This window comes from Xenopus laevis, chromosome 8S, assembly GCF_017654675.1.
Source record: "Xenopus laevis strain J_2021 chromosome 8S, Xenopus_laevis_v10.1, whole genome shotgun sequence".
Classification (NCBI taxonomy): domain Eukaryota; kingdom Metazoa; phylum Chordata; class Amphibia; order Anura; family Pipidae; genus Xenopus; species Xenopus laevis.
In genome coordinates, this window is record NC_054386.1 from 58,835,079 (window position 1) to 58,841,078 (window position 6,000).

Here is a 6,000-nt window from a genome sequence, read left to right on the forward strand (position 1 = left end):
TTCTGTAGATACAGCTTTATGTAATGAAATATGACTTCAATCGCAAGATGAAATCTCAACAAAAACTTTGATCAATGGTGAAACCATGTAACAAAAGCAATGTTGTTTCAAAAGTTAGAACCGGAAAGGGGATAAACAAACACTGCTTTCAAGTGCAATGCCATATACAGATAACTTTAAGACCAGTGGAATTTATTAATTATTTTATAATGGAAAAATGGCTTAAAATTTAATTTTCTTTTACTAAGCAAACAAAACAAAAAAACAGTAGTTGGAGGTGGAGTTCTTCCCTTGGAAGAATTGTTATCTAAACACACTGCCCACATTTTAATCAAGGTTTTATTTTTTTGTGGTGGGGGAGGTGTTGAAGGGGTCCTACTTAAATCAATACTTTCAGAGTCAATCCAATTGTGTTCTCAATGGTCAGGAGCAGATGCACTCTCTAATCTTCTTGCACATTTCCTACATACATACAGTAGGCATTCCTTGCACATGTGCCATGATGTCATCACTTTCATTCTGCCGCAGCCTCAGTCAACACAAAGGAATCAGTTGAGATGGTTGAAATATGCCACAGTGAAAGCAAAATTTGGCCCCACAAAAAAACCTTTTACCAAAGGTGGGTAAGGCAATACAAATTGGACAGAGAGGAATTGCCTATGTTCAGTATTAAAAATGATTGCAAAATATGGCACATTCCAGTGAGGAGAGAACATTTCCAGGAGGCACAGGTGCCACAAGAGAAGAGTATGTAGGCTGCCAATATATTACATTCATTATAAATGTGAAAATGATCAATGTATTCACTGTCACAACATTGTAATAAGGTTTACAAGGCAGACATGCCACTAATGTAACAACATAAGTTTAGTGCATGTGTGTAAATAGCGTGCATGACTGACAAGATAGACAAAATATAGTAGAGACACACATATATATATATATATAAATGGTTAGACTCTGAGCATATTTCGGATAGATGATTGATCTATAGATTATTTAGACTCTACACTCAATAATTAGTTAATAATCGAATAAAAAATTATTCACGTATCTGCCCTGCAGCCAATTATCAGTGCCCATCCAGCAGTGAAGATGAATGGGATATCTGCTGGGTGCACTATGTTCCACTAACAAAGGATTACAAATCAAATGTCCACACCCACTCACTCCTACACACAAGCAAATCCCACTGGGGATTAGCAAATCAAATTTAAGAAAATGCTCTCTTTCTGCTGCCATGTGTGAGACAATGGCAATCCTGAGGCAGCTGTGAAATACAGTAAAATGAGAGGCAGAAACCAGTCATTGATGGGCAGTAGGAATAGGTGCCTCCATGGCATAGATTTCAAGCCTTGCCATTCACTTTAAACCTATGGCTGTAGTTGTATGTCCTGAAACCATCAATAAAAGAGATATAAAGCTGTAGAGCTGCATGGCTCTGGTGGGTTAAACTGCCAGAATAATTGGGCTCTCGCATTTTTTCACTGCATGGTGCACACGTGTTCTGGCCACCCTATATCTCCCATTTTACAGTGAAAGTTGGGTGGGGGAGAACATGTTCCGATACATATGGATATGAAGAGGACAACTAACAGCTGTTCCTGCATTGCACATTTCATTGTCTGCATAGCAGATCACACTCAGTGACATTCTATGTATTCTGTAGTCATCTATCACTATGGTACCTTGTGCAGCAGTGTTTCTAGATGATATAAATGATGGGTTTATCAAGCCAGTTTAAATGTCAGTTTTGTCACATTAATAGTATGAATTAATAATGTGAATTCTCCGCAAATCATTATGTCTAACTGAAATGCACCATTATATGGCTGTCTGCTGCTGCTGAGGAAGACTCCCCCGTAACAACCCATGCTGTAATTCACAGATTGCTGACTGCTCCCCTTGGGGCTGTTACCTTAACAACCAGTCTGAGATACATGAGAATAATTCCATTCTCTGTCTGTCACCTCTCTGGTGTAAGACCCTTTCCTTCCCCCAATCTGCAGTTTAACCCCTTATGTCCCTGACAGTGCAGGATGGGGTTTCATATAATTGCCACTTCCAGAATGCAGGGTGAAATCAAACTGTCAGCTTGTCATAATCTACATGGAAATGTGACTCGCTTCTCTGATGGCTGTTGCCTAGTAAATGGCACTATATCCCCCACCAAAATCAGATGCTGCCCCCACTAAATGTAACTTAATGGCTAATTTAGTCTCTCCTCTGTCAAAGAGATCTGCAACAGGGATCTCGGAAATGCCCAGAAATCACCATCTGCCAGGCAAAAATCCTTAGAAAGAGCAAGCATGCTTACTAGTGACTCACCGTGGTGCTGCTGCTGGTACAGGCTTAGGATGCTGCTGGAATGACTGCTATTCTCAGTCTGCCTTTGTTATCCCTGCTCCCAGCCAAGGGATTCCTACCAGCCTAACTCATCTGCTCCCAGGTCCTAGTGCCTTGCAGAGTCGAAAAACCTGCTCCTGCTTCCAGTTAACCCCCATCTGACTCTCTGACTCATCATTCCTAGTGTCAGCCTGAATTACAGACCTGCCCTACAATGACAGGGAAATTTAGATGTGCTCTTAACAACATGTTAACAAAATTACATGGCATTTTAAAAAGATTGGCCCACATACACATATATTTGGCCCAGTACATATTTATATATGTTTTTACTTAATTGCGTCTTGCATTTGGGTTGTAAAACTGCCTTTTGCGCTGTGTCACTATTATTTTTTTTGGGATTTCCAATTTTTTTTAAAGGTAAAATGTATACAAGCTGCTTTGTGAAGGTATATAGGAGATGCACAAGCACAATGAATTCCATGTGTCATACCCACATAGTACACAAACTAATCAGACACAGAGGATTTAGTAACATTTAGGGCTACTGAGAAATGGATTGAGTTAAAAAAAAAATAATATTTTTTTTTAGCGTTTGGAGCAAAGAATTAAACTGAATTCTTGGTAGACTTATAAGCCTCAAAAACATTTGCATCATTTTCAAAAATCAATATCTTAGCCCAAATCCTGAAAAGAAGAGGATTGTTCAAGGCACTCCTAGTAACTTGTCAAGCCAAATAATGACTAACACTGAATTGGACCCTACATGTTACATATACAGATAGGAAGGAATTTTTATAAAAAACATTTTTTATAAGTTGATATAGTACACAGAAAATTCAGAATAAAAACATATAGGGACAGATTTGTAAAACTGTGTTTAAAAAAAAAAACAAAAAACCTTGAAATGCACCAAACATAACCACATTGTGGGATGTAAAATTCTGCAAATTTATAAAGAATTTTAATAATTTTACTTACTTCCCGCTACTTTTTATGAGAATTTCTTTGCCACTTGGTTTAACTGCAATGTTAGGGGTCATGTTCATAGACCCCAGGTTAATATACAAGAGCACTACGAGGAGCAAAAACGCACTCCTTAGCACGTTATTAAAGAGCAGTATCATCCTAGGTCTGTCTGTAATCTACATCTCTGTGATGCACAAGTTAGGGTCATATTTATATTTCTTGGTAGATCCAAATTACGGAGAAATCCATTACGTGGAAAATGGTCCAATGCGGAAAATGGTCCAATACGGAATGCAGGTCCCAACAATGCCAGGGCTCTTCTAAACAATATGATGCTCAGAATTAGAGATGTCGCGAACTGTTCGCCGGCGAACTTGTTCGCGCGAACATCGGGTGTTCGCGCTCGCCGGAAGTTCGCGAACGTCGCGCGACGTTCGCCATTTTGGGTTCGCCATTGTTGGCGCTTTTTTTTGCCCTCTCACCCCAGACCAGCAGGTACATGGCAGCCAATCAGGAAGCTCTCCCCTGGACCACTCCCCTTCCCTATAAAAACCGAAGCCCTGCAGCGTTTTTTCACTCTGCCTGTGTGTGCTGAAGAGATAGTGTAGGGAGAGAGCTGCTGCCTGTTAGTGATTTCAGGGACAGTTGAAAGTTTGCTGGCTAGTAATCGTTTTGATACTGCTCTGTTATTGGAGGGACAGAAGTCTGCAGGGGTTTGAGGGACATTTAAGCTTAGGTAGCTTTGCTGGCTAGTAATCTACCTTCTACTGCAGTGCTCTGTATGTAGCTGCAGTGGGCAGCTGTCCTGCTTCTGATCTCATCTGCTGACTGCTGCAATAACAGTAGTCCTTGTAAGGACTGCTTTTATTTATTTTTTTGTTGTTTTACTACTACTACTACTACTACTACTACTATAAGAGCCCAGTGCTATTAGTCTAGCAGTGTTGGGGAGTGGGACTGGTGTGCTAATCTGCTGCTCCTAGTAGTTCAGCAGCACCAACTTTAATTTTTTTTTTTTAATATTCTTTTTTTTTTATTTTACTTTTTTTTATTTTACTACCGCTGTAGTAGTGTATAAGTTGACCTTTTAGGCATTATTTGCCCTGTAGGCATTATTTGCACACTGTTTTCTTCAACCCGCCATCGAGCTGTGTGACCTTGTTCACATTCTGTCTAAATATCCATAATATTACCGTCTCCAGAAAAAACACCGGAGTCACTTTTTTCAAGCAGCCATAATATATTTTACGTAATCCGTATCCACCGCTGTAGTAGTGTATACGTTGGCCTTGTAGGCATTATTTGCACACTGTTTTCTTCAACCCGCCATCGAGCTGTGTGACCTTGTTCCCATTCTGTCTAAATATCCATAATATTACCGTCTCCAGAAAAAACACCGGAGTCACTTTTTTCAAGCAGCCATAATATATTTTACGTAATGGCGAAAAATGACTATTTTCAGCATTTATATGGCATATTTTTTCTGGCAACTGTGCTTCAGTGGCTGCGTCCAAAAAAACTGGGCAAACAATGCCTACAAGGTCAACGTATGGCAGTTGTTTAAAGAGAACAGTAGATTACTAGCCAGCAAAGCTACCTAAGCTAAAATGTCCCTCAAATCCCTGCAGACTTCTGTCCCTCCAATACAGAGCAGTATCAAGCAGATTACTAGCCAGCAAACTTGCTATCATCTGTCCCTGAAATCACTAACAGCTCTCCCCCTACACTATCTCTTCCAAGCACACACAGGCAGATTTTTCAGATACATTTTTGCCCTTGATCCCCCTCTGGCATGCCACTGTCCAGGTCGTTGCACCCTTTAAACAACTTTAAAATCATTTTTCTGGCCAGAAATGTCTTTTCTAGATGTTAAAGTTCGCCTTCCCATTGAAGTCTATGGGGTTCGCGAACCGTTCGCGAACCGCTCGCATTTTTGCGCAAGTTCGCGAATATGTTCGCGAACTTTTTTTCCGACGTTCGCTACATCCCTACTCAGAATGCATAGGAATACCAAAGCATCTGCCACGTAGAAGCCTCAAAATAAAAGCAATTCATATAAAGAAGAGTCTGACACCCTTTCTGTGTATTGTCTGTTGCAAGACCCCCTAACAGTAAAAAGATACCAGAAAAATAATCTTTTTGGAATTAATGTTGTCTTTCTACTCTAACCAGAGTGCAAAGCTACGCTTAGCAATTTTTATAAAATGTCTTAAAATCGTCTCAAATCTTGCATTTTACAGCATCACATGCACCACATATCCTTTAGAACCAACACAAAACAACCTAATTATGAATTTCATGGCTCTTCTACACTCATATAGAGGCTCCAAAATGAAATACTGCACACAAATTTTTCATAGGATAAAGAGTCCAAACCTTTGTCCGTGAATAAAAATATTTGTTCCTGATCCAACCTGGGTAAGTCCTGGGGACATCTGGGTTACCAAGTTTTTCTTTTACACAGGACAAATGTATCTGCCGAACTTGCCTGGTGGGGTACCAGGCAATCTCTCCAAGGGAACCCCTCCTGAGTCACACTATCAGAAAATTTCTTGTCAACTCTTTTCTATTTACACTTCAGGAACACGTAACGCCTATGCCATTTTTACTTCCAGGCAGGCCCGGACTGCCAATCTGTGGGTTCTGGCAAATGCCAGAGGGGCTGCTATAAGTTGCCATAGTCAC

The 6,000-nt window shown here is 40.2% G+C and overlaps 1 protein-coding gene across 1 annotated transcript in view; it reads right to left on the bottom strand.

Annotated features, from left to right (window-relative positions):
* The window catches only part of dcx.S (doublecortin S homeolog), a 58,153-nt gene extending 55,672 nt beyond the window's left edge, over positions 1-2,481 (bottom strand). Inside the window, exon 1 of the mRNA XM_018232978.2 lies at positions 2,329-2,481. The gene's annotated coding sequence lies outside the window, so the exon portion shown is untranslated. The remainder of the gene's footprint in view (positions 1-2,328) is intronic.
* Between the last annotated feature and the right edge of the window lie 3,519 nt (positions 2,482-6,000).